General features: G+C 43.7%; 1 protein-coding gene across 9 annotated transcripts in view; it reads left to right on the forward strand.

Moving 5' to 3' along the window:
• The window catches only part of ZBTB38 (zinc finger and BTB domain containing 38), a 78561-nt gene that overhangs the window by 25692 nt on the left and 39368 nt on the right, over positions 1-13501 (forward strand). For 6 of the 9 annotated variants that reach the window (XR_006384976.1, XM_044251491.1, XM_044251492.1 and 3 more), the window contains one exon: positions 7034-7132. The gene's annotated coding sequence lies outside the window, so the exon portion shown is untranslated. Of the gene's footprint in view, positions 1-5195; positions 5285-5461; positions 5486-5748; positions 5989-7033; positions 7133-13501 lie in introns of those variants that run through there. The other 3 variants (XM_044251489.1, XM_044251496.1, XM_044251495.1) reach the window with 3 other exon arrangements.

The following is a 13501-nucleotide window of genomic DNA, read 5'->3' on the forward strand; positions in this document are numbered from 1 at the left end:
TCATTGAATTCCTTGATGGGGTGCCTGGGGTCTGCCTTCAGCTGGGATTCTGATCCCAGTGTCCTGGGATCAAGCCCGCATCCTGGCTCCCTGCTCAGCGGGGAGTCTGTTTCTTCCTCCTCCTCCCTTCCCACCCCCCTCACCTGCCTCTTTTTCTCTCTCAAATAAATAAATAAAATCTTTTAAAAAAAGAAAAAAGAATTCCTTGATCTTCAGGGGGACCACACAGGCTGGCATGCCAGTCCTTAGTGTTATCCTTACCCAATACTGCTTGTGGAGCTCTCTCAGAAATGTAAATCACAGACTTCAGTTGCCATGTGGACATTAGACACACGTTATTTTGTCATTGCGGGAACTGTGGCCCAAAGAAGTTGTGACTTCTCCAGGTCACGTGGAGCCTTAAGAGCCATCCTTGACTCCTAGTCCAGTGCCGTTTCTATAATAAGCTGCTTTGAGGTCACAAGGGACACCCAGTCCTCAACCAGGAGTTTGTACACTTTCTTTGTAAAGAGTCAGATAGAACATATTTTAGGTTTTGTGGATTGAGGCACAACTGGAGATACTATATAGATATTTATATAGCAACTGAGAAAACAAATTTCCATAAGCTTTTTATTGACAAAATTGAAATTTTAATAATATGTAATATTCAGTATAATAATAATATAACTGTACTATCATAGATACAGAAATGAATGATGGTGGCTGTGTCCTAATACAGCCTACCTTGTGGACACTGAAAGTTGAGTTTCATATAATCATCATGAAATACTATTCTCCTTTGAACTTTTTTTCCAATCATTTAAAATTGTAAGAACCATTCTCAGCTTGCAGGCTACACAAAAGCAGATCCCAGGACCCCAGGATCATAAGCTAAGTGGAAGGCAGATGCTTAACTGACTGAGTCACCCAGGTGCCCCTTGAGATAATATTTCGTAGACAATTTTGTATCTTTCTCATATTCCCTTAATAGCATATAATTTTAAAGCCTTTAATTACATAATCTTTTTAAAATTTTATTAGGAAACAAATAAAAATAAAACTCTATTATGAAAATCTTGAACCTATACAAAATATGGAAAGGCTAGTTTAATGAACCCTCATGTAGCCATCACCCAACTTCTCTAATTCTCAATGGCTGGCCAACCTAGTTTTATGTAAATCCTCTCCTGTATTATTTTGAAGTAAAGCTCAGATATCATATCATTTTATCTCTGAGTTTTTTGAAGTGATGCTCTGAAAGACAAGAATATGAAGAGAAAGCTGTTTTGCTTAACAAATAAATGCTGAAGTATTTAGGGGTAAAAGAGAATGATGCCTGCAACTTAAAAATAGTTCAGGAAAAAATGGGTAGGTAGGTAGATATGAGTAGAATGTATGTAGGCGTTTTTTGGTACTATTCTTGAAATTCATCTATAAGTTTGAAATATTTCTAAATAAAACGTTTTTAAAATGTGAGTTACTAAAGAAATACATTTTAAAAAATGTGATTTTTCTAAGAAAAGTAACCACAGTATCATTATCACTGCCAACAAATAATTCTTTAATAACATCAAATATCATACTCAGCATTTTCTAATTTGGCCTAATTTGTCCAATTATGTCATTTAAATAAAATTTTACAATTTTTACTTGTTTAAAGCGCAGTTCAAAGGAAATAAGGTCCTTACAGTACAATTGATATTCCCTTAAATGTCATTTAATTTATTAGTTTCCTTCCCTGTTTCTTTCATCCTTATTATTGCTATAAAAAATTTGTTTGAAGAAACTATTTGACCTGTAGGGTTTCCTACAGTCTGAAATCTGATTGATTACACTCCTGGGTGCTGTTTTACATGTTCTTCTGTCACAGAGATTTCCTATAAATTGGTAGTTACAGTTAGAGACTTGATCGGATTCTGATGCCTTTGTTTTTTCCGTTTGTGTACATAGTCAACATTTCATAGACTTTACATAAAAATCCTAATTTTGGCTTCATTGGAAAATTCTGCAGATCTGGCCTTCCCCCACCTACACCCCATTGGCAAGGGTTGATCTGGCCTGGGTAGTGACCACACCTGTTCCCACTTAGGTGGGATTCGCATTATCCTCAGACCCTAGTTCACACTACTTCCTGCCTAGCTCCCAGGAACCTTAGAGCCCGTGTTCTAAACACTGCCTTTTGGGGGGCTTTGGTAAGTCTTCTCAACGCACCATCACAAGAGGCCTTTCAGGAATGCGGTGGAGAGTAGAGAGGATTCAGACACAGACTTTCTTAAAACGCTCAAGGGAAAGAGATAAACAGCCACATAAAGGGAGGCCAAGTGATAGAAATTCGGTGAATGCCCGGGAGGAGGGAGAGAAGTAAAACAACAAATTAACAGAGTGCTGCATACATGGGAGACAGAATGAGTTATAGATTCCTAACCCATGGTGGGAAACTAAGGAAGGAAGTGGGTTTTAAAAAGAGACAGGCTTTAGTTTTTTTATACATTATGATAATATTGAAACCTTAAAGAGGGGGGGCAGCAAGTGTTACATTAACCAACAGTCCTAAATCAGAAAGTGCAAGCATGTAGTTGTAGCCTAGCAGAAATCAAGTGGGAATTAAAGGAAATGAGGTAGAAAAGGAGAACCTCCTGGGAAAGGCCACTAGGAAAGGACCAGGAGCCCCATTCTGGAGACATGGAACAACTGGTAGGTATTTCAGAGGAAAGGATCTTGAAAGTCGTAGGATTTTTTTTTTTTCTGATTTGCAAATATTTTGAACTGAAAAGTATAAAAATATAGAAAAATAAATCCCACTTAGTTGTTTTGGGAAGAATAAACCTTTACAGAAAAGCATAAAATTATGGTAAGTTGGGATGTTCCTGGAAATTTCCAGATAGTTCCCCACACTCAGAAGAATGATTAAGAGAGAGAATCTAAGACTGGTTATGAGGAAGGGTGGAAAATTTTGAAGGACAGGCTGATTATGTAAGTTTTCGGCTGGGGTGTTTCAAACTGTTGCCATGATATTTTAGTTATTAATAACAATTTGGGGAAATCTCCTCGCTTCTGGAGAAACATTTGGCTCTAATGAGAAAGAAATGCCACTGTTTGTGAATTCCCAAGTGGATGTAAGGAGCCATTCACTTGCTAAGCCTCTTAGGGAAGCCAGAGCCGATTTCACCCTTAACAAGCTGTTGACAGCGTCTGATCAAGGTACCACCTGGAACATGTTAGCAGCACAGAAAGTGGACTGTGGAGACAGACCTGTGTTTAAATCCCTTTATGTCACTCACCATGTGACCCTGGCAGCTTACCCATGGAAAATTTCTAGGGTATAAAGGTTGCTTTGCATTTGAGGCTATGGTTCTTACTGCATGGATGGTAGGAACGTATAGCTCTGAATAATCGCCTTCCACTAGCAGCCACAACAGTGCTCACTTGCAGAGTGCTTACCGTGTACCAGGCACTTTGGTGGGTACTTCGTAGGTCATCCTATTTAATTATTAGAAAGCCCTATAAGGTAAAGGTGATATTAAAATAAGCCTCATTTCATGGATGAGGGTGCTGAGGCTCAGGGAAGTTAAGTAACTTGCCTAAAATTACACAGCAAGTGGCTTTGTAAGTGACAAAGCAGGGCTTTAAACCCAGCCACGCAGAATCCAAACACCAAACTCCCTTGTTCTACTACCTTTCCCACCTTCCAGTGTTAGGGAAACACAGAGAGTCATGCCTCATACTGGCACTTTCCAACCCATGGTTCCCAATTTGTATGCTCCAGTTTTCTCCAAGGTCTCCAGACGTTTTTCACGGCTTCCAAAAACCTTAACGGAAACACTTATACTTGCAATCAGACCACAGGCTTCTTTAGGCTGGAATCTAGGATTGACAGTGGATTGGCTCAGGTTTTGTAGAAGCTCTGATTGGTGATTACTTACACAAAAACACTGCAAGGTTGTATTTTAAGTGGGAAGATGAATCATTAGGTAATAAACACAATTTAGTGGACTAGATCTTTCTAAACATGTGGCCTACTGAGAAATACTAGAGGGTGGTTGGCTTAGAGAAGGTTGGGAACTGCTAGTGTACATGTGTGTGCATATTGCCCAAACCACCAGGCTTTAAAACCCTGTCTTTATTTTTAAAATTACATAATTCTTTGACTTTAAGTCAATGTATTTTCCTCTTGATTATTTCAAATGTTTTGCTAGTTGTATATTTGATATTGCAATCTACTTTAGTCTTCAAGATGATTGGGTTCTTAAAATATGGTTGGGAACAGAGATGCAGAATTGCAAATATTTGTATTCCTAATTAAAAACCAGATAACAGGCTTTTTATCCTTTTAAGTTGTAACCTGGGAGTAAATCTTTGCTCAAGAAAGTTTTACAGTTAGACTCATACTACCAAAATGCAGGGAATATGGATGGCTTTGTAAAAAACAAACAAACAAAAACCAAAACCTGCATGTTAGTGCTCCAGGCCAATAGCTCCACAAGACAAGCTTGTGGCAGGCCTCAGTAAATACTTTTTCAATGAGCAGTCCCTGTCTCTTGGAAGAAAGATCCTAGCACGCAGTCAGCGCCCTTTATTTGAAGAAGACGACTGGGTCATTTTGCGTGAAATGCTTTTTTATACCACGTTGGGAAAATCGATGTAGGCCTTCCCTGACAGCCATGGGAGAACACAGGTGACGCGCTAGTCCTGAGAATTTGATTAAAACAGCACCTGACTTTTCTCCGAATCCTGCCTCTCTGAAATGTGCAGGGCTTGGATGCCCTCTGGGGTCTGGATCTGGAACCAGGGGCCCTTCTGCCGCCCCAGGCCTTGTTCTGATAGTGACAGTGGCCGCTGGCCCCCCAAACCGGTTGTCCTTGGGTCAGGTTCCTAGCTGCGTTGTCCCTGCCTGCAAGGAGGCGGAGGCCACTGCCCCTTTGGTGGAGTGTGGGGCCCGCGCGGAGCCGTCGTAGCTTCCTACCCCCAGCCCCCACGCCGTCGCACCAGGTACAGACTGGGCCTCGCGCGGCCGTCGTGCGTCTCCTGCCCCCAGTCCCGGTCCCGCCGCCGCCCTCCTGCGGCCTCGTCCTCTGCGCGGCCGTTCCCCGGGCGCCCCGGCCCGCGGGCTGAGGGTCGGGCCGACCTCTTCCCAGACCCGCCGAGTCCGCTGCCCCGCGCCGGGGGCGGGCCGGGTCGACAGAGCCGAGCCGCCGGCGTCCATTTTCTGGGCGGTGCTGTGTGGCGCAGCGGCCGGACTCGCGGGTCCGGAAGAGCCATGGACCCCCGGGGGAGCGCGCTCGCTCTGGAGCAGTCGAGCCCTGTAAGTGCCATTCGTAGGGTTTGTGTGCGGGTCTGGGTGGGCGAAGTGCGGCCTCCGGGCGCGGGGCCCCGGGCGCGACCAGCCTGACCCCTCCTCTTCCCAGGAGGGAGCCCCGAAACCTGGCTGGCAACGGCTGGCGCAGAACTGGGAGCTCCGCGGGCGCTGGGAAGCCGAGCTGCTGCAGGGACCCAGCGGCCGCAGGTGCCGGGAGCCGGGGGCCTGTGCCTCAGGGGTGGGGAAAGGGGTCAGCTACAGACCAGGCAGGTGGCGCCGCATCTCGTGGCCCAACTGCGCGACTGGGCTAGAGGGCGGGGGGTGCGGGGGAGAAATGCGCACCCAAGGGCTGGAGACCTTAGGGCTCAGGTCCTACAGGCTCAGTAACTGCGCTGACAGTCGCAACCCCCTCCTCTGGCCTGCGACTGGGACCCCAGACCCGACCCAGTGGGAACCTGATGATCTTGGTTCAACACCAAGCCCCTGGAATTGAATGAGACGTGCAGAGGCAGGGCCCTGCCCCCAGGGGTTTGCAATCTCAGCCTCTAACTTCTGCAAGTAGTTAGATCTTGTTGTTCTGTTGTGTTGTGGTGTTCTGTTGGTATAACACAACCGCCCCCTGGAAGCGGCTTCTTTGCAGGGTGTATAATAAATCACCCAAGATTTTAGTGTGTCCGCGATTCCACTTTCTAAGTCCTGCTCTGCTGTAGGTAAGTGACTAATTCCTTTCTGCACTTTGGCCCTAATTGAATATTCCTTTTAAGGATCCATTATTGATGATATATGTTATGGTGCCTTATACATATTTTAAAGTTGAAACACTTTTCTCCCCATTACGAAGCTCAGCTACTCCCATCAGGTTCGCAAGGCTAAAAAGCATAGGAGGATTTAGTCTGTGGGTTCAGAGAAACTTCTGGTGAGGTACTATAGGTAAGTGTAGTGTTTTTCCAACAGGAGTAGGGACTCATTAGAAAATTGTGGAATCAGTTTAGTGGGTTACTACAGGAATTTTTTAAAAAGATATAAAATACATAATCCAATTTAGAAAAGAATAGGCAATATCGGGGTGCATTGCATATAGTTAGAGTTAAATCTTGTTTTGAGACTTTGGGGTTTGTTTATATAATTTAATTTTTTTAAATGGTAGGTCACTGCCAGACAGTTTTTATTTTTTATTTTATTTTTTATTTTTTGTTTAATAGATAGGGCTTTTTACTTTTTTAAAGATTTTATTTATTTGACAGACGGATCAGAAGTAAGCAGGCAGGCAGAGAGAGGAGGAAGCAGGTACCCTGCTGAGCAGAGAGCCTAATTCGGGGCTAGATCCCAGGGTCCTGGGATCATGACCTGAGCTGAAGGCAGAGGCTTTAACCCACTGAGCCACCCAGGCGCCCCCACTGCCAGACAGTTTTTAAAACACTTGTTCGGGGTTAATAACCCAAGCGTTGTAATCAGCTGAACCTGGGTTTCAGTCTCAAATCTAACGTAAACTACCTGTGTGACCTTGAGTAGGTTCCGTGACCTTTTGGAGCCTCTTTTTGTGTAGCTGTAAAACGGGGAATGTCTCCTACATGAAGCGCGTATTATGAAGACTATATGAGGTCACATATGTCAGTATTTTTGCTCAGTACTTGACTTAGAGTAGGTGTTGAGGACACATGCCGATTGTAGTTACTGTTATTGTTGAAACATCAAATCCTGGCAGCCAGTCATGGGACACTGTGCTTTTTCTTCCCTTCTTTCTTTCTTTTTTAGATCTTGATGTGGAGAAGATGGAGGACTCAGAATCAAGAATTGCCAAGTGATTTCTTCGGAAGCACAAGAAACTGTTAGTGCTGGTGTGGTCTAACTGAGGTAACTGAATTTGTGTCTCTCCTTACTCTGTAGGAAATAAAAAAGGGTTTTTCTGAGGGACTGAAGGACTCCCCAGGGGCATATGATTTGTGCCAGTGATCCACCAGATTGGGGGATTACAAAGTGACCATGACATTTAAATGAACTGTTTATTAAGGAGACAGAAGGGCCCTGTGATGAAGGGGGGAACCAAGTGAAACAGGGTTTCAGGACAACTGGCTTCTCATTCCAGTTCCGCCAGTGACTGTCGTGGGAGCGTCTGTAAATCTCTTCATATATCTCTAGCTTGTCCAGACTGGAAGGACCACAGACACCATTGAGGCTAGTTAGATGGCTCTTCAGGCTGACCCAGTGGGCTGGGGCCGAGGCAGGACTACACCTGCATATCTGCTGCTCAGTCATGTAGCCAGTTGGGGCTGCTGGAGGGGGAGCACCACGATAGGCCCTGAGAGTACACATGTGAAGAGCCCCCCACCCCCATCTCAGGACAGTTGCAGTTTATGTAGACAAGAACTGACAGCCCAGCAAAATGCTCTTTTTTTTTTTTTTTTTTTTTTAATTTACTCCTCACAATACCCCTACAAGGTAAAGAAGAACAGATGTGAAGGATTAAAATGTGAGCATGCAGACAGATCATGGGGAGCTTTATATCTCATACTGTATGTGTGGTGCACATTCCGTATGCAAAGCACAAAGCTAGGACAACAAAGTTCAAGGCAAAGTGCTGGCCCTCTCGGAGTTTGCAGCCTAAACCCCAAAAGGCAGTCAGCTGGGCAGTACCTGATGTTACCCCCCTCCTTCACCTGCCTTTCCAGCAGTCAGCGTGGGATCTCTTACAGGAAGAGACCTGAGTAGCTGACATGTCACAGTTATTGCCTTTCCATGCAATTTTTCGTTGTTGTTGTTTTTAAATTTAACCTATACTTCCATCCAGCTACTGAAACTGGTATTTTCAACTTATAAACAATAGTGTCTTCTCTGAATTAACTCATGGACTTGTTCACTCAACAAATGTATATGAAACTCCTATAAGACACTTGGGTATTCAAGATCAAACATACTTTCTTTTTATAATCTTGATATTATGTTCAGTCTCCTAGCAAGGAATTATTTTTCCAACTGTTAGAGATTTGCTGCTGTTAACATACTAGAATATCAGCTGCAAGGAAGTTCACGATTGACCCATAAAGGATATATAGATCTTTTTTAAAATCTTGAAATCTTAAGAAAGGAATTTCTTCTTGGGGCACCTGGGTGGCTCAGTCAGCTAAGCATCCAACTCTTAGTTTTCACTTAGGTTGATCTCGAGGTTGTGAGTTCTCCCTCTTTCTCTCTTCCCTCTGCCCTACCTTCCCCCTAAAAAAAGAAAAGAATTTCTTCTCTTTTAAATTTTGATTTTGCTATTACTGTCACCTGCTTTTAGAGGTCTTTTATCTATATGCTTAACCAGTAGACATAAAGCAGTTTGGCAAGGGGGCTTTCTTTAACTTGAAATGCTCTCTTCTTCTAGCTTGGTAGGCTACCCAGGACTAGAAGTGTTCAAAGGTAAAGCAATTTAAGAGATACTTTAATTTACAGAGTACAGAGTTAGTGATAGCTACAATAATTGCATTAAGCGACAGGTATCAGTTTGTAAGTCTTGAATGCTGCTGGTAATAAACTTAACTCCAAAGAGAACAAATGAGATGTTGAATGTGAATGTGCTCTGTAAACTTCTAGGAGTTCTATAAATGTTATACAGCAAATATTTATTGAGTGCCTACATGAGTACGTCATTGTGCTAGAGAAAGCAAAGAATTTAGCAGCAAAAAAGATCTGGTTCCTTCCCTCTCAGACCCTGTTACGTAGATGAGGAAATAATATATGCAGAATACTGTGTGGTAAATGCCTAAAAAGGTAGTAAAAAGGAAGAGGTCTCTTTTACTGTTAGGAGTCAAGGGATTCTTCCTTGAGAAAAGGCATTTAATAAGCAAGTCCTTGAAGGATGTAGAGTTTCCATAAAAGAGATAGGGAGAAGGGGCTCCTGGGTAGCTCAGTTAAGCATCCAACTCTTGATTTCGGGTTAGGCCATGATCTCAGGGTCATGAGATTGAGCCCCAGGACATAATCTCAGGGTTGTGAGATCAAGCTCCCCCTCAGGCTCTGTGCTCAGCATGGAATCTGCTCAAGATTCTCTGTTTCTCCTCTACCTCTGTCCACACCTCACTTTAAAGTAAATAAATAGGGGCATCTGGGTGACTCAGTCAAGTGTCTGCCTTCGGCTCAGGTCATGATCTCAGGGTCCTGGGATCAAGCCCCAGCATCTGGGCCCCTGGTGAGCAAGGAGTCATCTTCTCCCTCTTCCTCTGCCCCTCCTCTCCAGCCCTCCATTCCTGCTCATGCATGCCCTCACACTCTCTCTCACTCTCAAATAAATAAAAAAGTCTTTAAACAAGATAAGTAAATCTTTTAAAAGAGAGAGAGATGGAGAGAAGACATTTCAGATAGGAAGAATAGGAGGAGAACAAGAGATCATGGACCACATTCAGGGAAAGGTAGTGAGTCCAAATGAGTTAGAACTGGCCTAGATAGGCATCAAGTGGGAAATAAAACTGAGGACATTCAGTGGTAAACAATAATGGTCTTGTATGTCCAGCTGGGAAATAGGAATGCACTAAACCAAGAGAAGTCATTGAATATATTTGAACAGGGGGGAGTCACAGCTATGCATCAGGGGCACGGTCTTGTGAGTAGCTCATGGGGAGATCGATCGGGAGGAAAGGCAGGGCAGAAACCAGAGACAGGGAGACCAGTTAGAAGGCTCCCACAGTCCATCGGGGAAAGGTGGGAGTGTGGGAGGACAAGGCCTGAAATGGGTGATAGCAGTGAAATGGGAAAGGAACAAATGCAAAGGAAAGCACACAGTCTGACTTCTCAGCAGAGAAGGAATAGCTAAGGCTGCCCAGAGCTTTCCACAGTAGTGCTGCCAGGAAGGGAAAGTTCAGAGGTGGGTGAGGAGCTGCACTTAAGAGGTGCTGAGTTTGAGGTGGTAACAGTCCTCAGGGGGCTTTATGCCGCAGAGGAAGGCCAGAGCGAGCTCAGGAGTCATTAGGATACAAGAAAAAGTCAAGAGGTGGGAGAAAAGATTTTCTAGAGAGTGAGTACAGGGAGGCACACGTTGTGGATGGAGCCTTAAAGAGAAGGAAGGACCTAGCGAGTACCGAGAGAGAAATCTGGCAAGAGAGCAAGGAAGACCTGCAAGAGAGCAGGACTGCAGCAGCCAGCAGAAGGGGTTTCCCAGTGGAGGGAGCCAGAAGTGTCAGACTTCTGGTGGGGGTGGGGGTAGGGGCTGGGCGGAGGATGCCATTGGATTGACAAGGGCTACATCATGGTTATTGGCGCTTTTCTTTTTGTGGTAATATGACTTGTACAATGAATATTAAACGGATTCATTTTCAAGAATTTGTAGCTTGGACAAATCAAGAATCACTGTTAAATTTGACCCTAGCTAGCCCCCCAAAACACTTCTGATTACTAAAATTCCGGCTGTTAAATGTGGTTTCCATAGTAGTCGTGCACTTAATTCTGTTTTGAGCAGACGTACCAAAGAGTATCTGTTGATAGTCCTTTAAAAACTACATTTCTGTTGATGCAAGAGGTTTGCTAAAAGTAATTTAATTCCTTTGCCTTTTACTAAATGGCTATTATATGATATATGTATGTGTGAGAGAGAAAGGGAGGAAGAGTGTGTGTGCATGTATGTGTGTGTTTTCATGGACATATGAGCTTAATACAATGGAATGAGAAGACTGGGGTCAGATAAATCTAGTTTCACAATCTCACCAGGCCATTTTCCAGGCTTGTGACTTCAGAAAAGTTTCTCTCTCCCTAAGCCTAACTTTTCCTATCTATAACTCAAATAAGGTTATTTTGAAGATTGAGTGATATATAATTTGGTCAGGATCTGTACTGTAGTAGGAAGTTAGTAAATGTTGATTCCCTTCCCCTTACAACTTTGTATCAGTATGTAAATTTCTGTGTAATATGCATCTATACACAAAGCCTTATCTTTATGACTCATTTTAATGTGTTGATTTTATCAAAGAAAGAGCATTCCTCCAGCTATAGCTAATCTATCCCGTGATAATTCAACTGACTGGCAACTTAATATGGATAAGAATCCACCTGGGGAACTTATTAAAGCAGGCCTTATTAAAAGGCCCGAAATCCAGAGATTCTGGGGATGTAGGTTTGGAGGAGGGCCTGGGAATCTTCATTTGAAACAGGCAGTTCAAGATGAGGATTAACAAGTACCAGTTTCTAGGAAGCAGAGGAGGGGGTAAACCTGAGCCTCAATATGGTGAATACGAATCCGGTTTCTATCAGACAGAGGTCTGTGCCCCAGTGTTTTATATTTGTATTGTTAACGTTTGTGGATTGTATCTGTAATAAGATAAAAACAGCTGAGCCCCAGGCAGTGGAGGCATGCCGGGATTCTCACCCCCCACCATCTCCGGCTGAAGCACGCCCACAGCAGTACCAGGTGACGTGCAGCCCCCAGATCAGCTTCTCTTCCTGGAGGATCAATGGGGACACCCTGTCCCTGTGCCCAGAGTTTGCAAAAACAATGTAACTTTAAGTGTTGCGACAAATAATACATTAATGGCAGCAGCATTGCTCCATGATGCCATTGAAGTATATCTGGATACAGTTTTCTGACTCTGTCCTCTGGCTGGTAGACATCTCTGCTACTTGATTACGTTTCTCTGCCTGTCTGCATCTTGGCATGGTAGAATTTTTAGGCCTGTTCACATTGCTCATCTGTCCCAACCTCATTTCTTAGATGAGAAGATAATTGACCCTATTCTCCTAGTGCTAGTCCTCTTCTTCACTTGTTCACAGGAAAGGATTGAGACATCATGTATGTCCTTGATATTTAAACTGTGTATGGAGAATATAAAACATATTTGACTTGTTCTTATTGAATTGTGCTTTATATTCCCTGTACGAAATTTAAAAATCAGATAACGGGAATATATTTTTAAAATTCTACTGAGTCCTCTTGTAACATTGTTGGCATTCCATTGATGGTTTGCTTCTTTTGGAGGATGCCAGTGGCCTGGAGCCTTCCAAGAAATAAGAATTTCTGTCTACTCCCATCATGCCCAAGGGGAGAGGACAGAGCAACCTTCATGAAGTGAATTCTGTGCCTTATGTGTATCATTTCAGCCATCTTAGGAGAATGTCAGAATAACTTGGTGTGATGGAAATTGAGGCGAAGAGTCTCAGTAATGCAGCCGATGAGGTTTTCATATTCTGGGGTCTGACTACAAAGTCCAGTCTCTTCTCTCCATACCCCGTGTTATTTCCCCAGTCACATATATAGAATATGAAGTAGATCCCTGTTCCTGATTTTAGCTTAGAGACTCAGAGAGCCTTGTCCCTGATCTCACTGTAACCTCAGAAATTTTGACAAAAAGCAGATGGAGCAAAGCTAATGTGCAAACTTCCCAAAATTGTTCAGTGAATATCAGCTATGTGCCAAGAACCAGATCAGGACCCCCAACTCATGGGGCTTCCTGATCTCCCCGACCTATCTTTATGTACAGTCTACATGTTGCTGCAAGCTTTCCTTTTAAAATGAGAACACCGGTGAATTTCTACACTGGTGAGACCCATCAATTTGTGTCTTGTCATAGCTGTTACTGTCCCTATGCAGGGCTCAGTGTTCCTAGAGTTACTGTGCCAGTTGAAAGTTTAGAACTGTTCCTTGGGGGATAGCCTAGAGGTGCTAAGCAAGTGTTTGTTGATGACCCTCTGCGGCCTTGAGGAAGGCTGTAGTGGGGAGAGGGAAAGAGCCCAGAGCCCTGCAGAGAGAGTTTGGGGGAGGAGATACAAAATAGCATGGTGTGAGAGACCAGATCAACCAGGAGGCCTGGGACTTGTGCTCGCGACCCACTGGGCGATCTTGGGAAGGAAAGTCATGTAACTGATGGCTTGGTTTCCTCATCTGTAACCAAGGCTTCTTCTAGCTCTAAGATGCAATAATTCTGTTCCTTCTCTAGGAGAAAAGCAGAGGTGCTGGAACAAGCAGGTGGAAAGGTGGGATGAGAGTTAACTCCATGTTTGAGGTCAGCCAGGGGTCCTGATTTCAGAGTGCCCTCCAACTCTCCTCATAGATAGACTAATACCAGCCAGTCTTTGGGTTCTGCTTTTACCTTATATACTCTTGAGGAAAGTGTGTGAATTTAAGGGTGACAGATTATTTGTTTTGGAGGAAACTAGGATTCTTACCAAAAGATTGAGACTGGCTGGCAGTCAATCAAAAGATAGCAGAATGGAAGGGAGGGAATTGCGGTTTTCAAATTTTGTGGCTAGAAAGAACCGTAA

Source organism: Neovison vison, chromosome 6 (genome assembly GCF_020171115.1).
Source record: "Neovison vison isolate M4711 chromosome 6, ASM_NN_V1, whole genome shotgun sequence".
NCBI lineage: Eukaryota > Metazoa > Chordata > Mammalia > Carnivora > Mustelidae > Neogale > Neogale vison.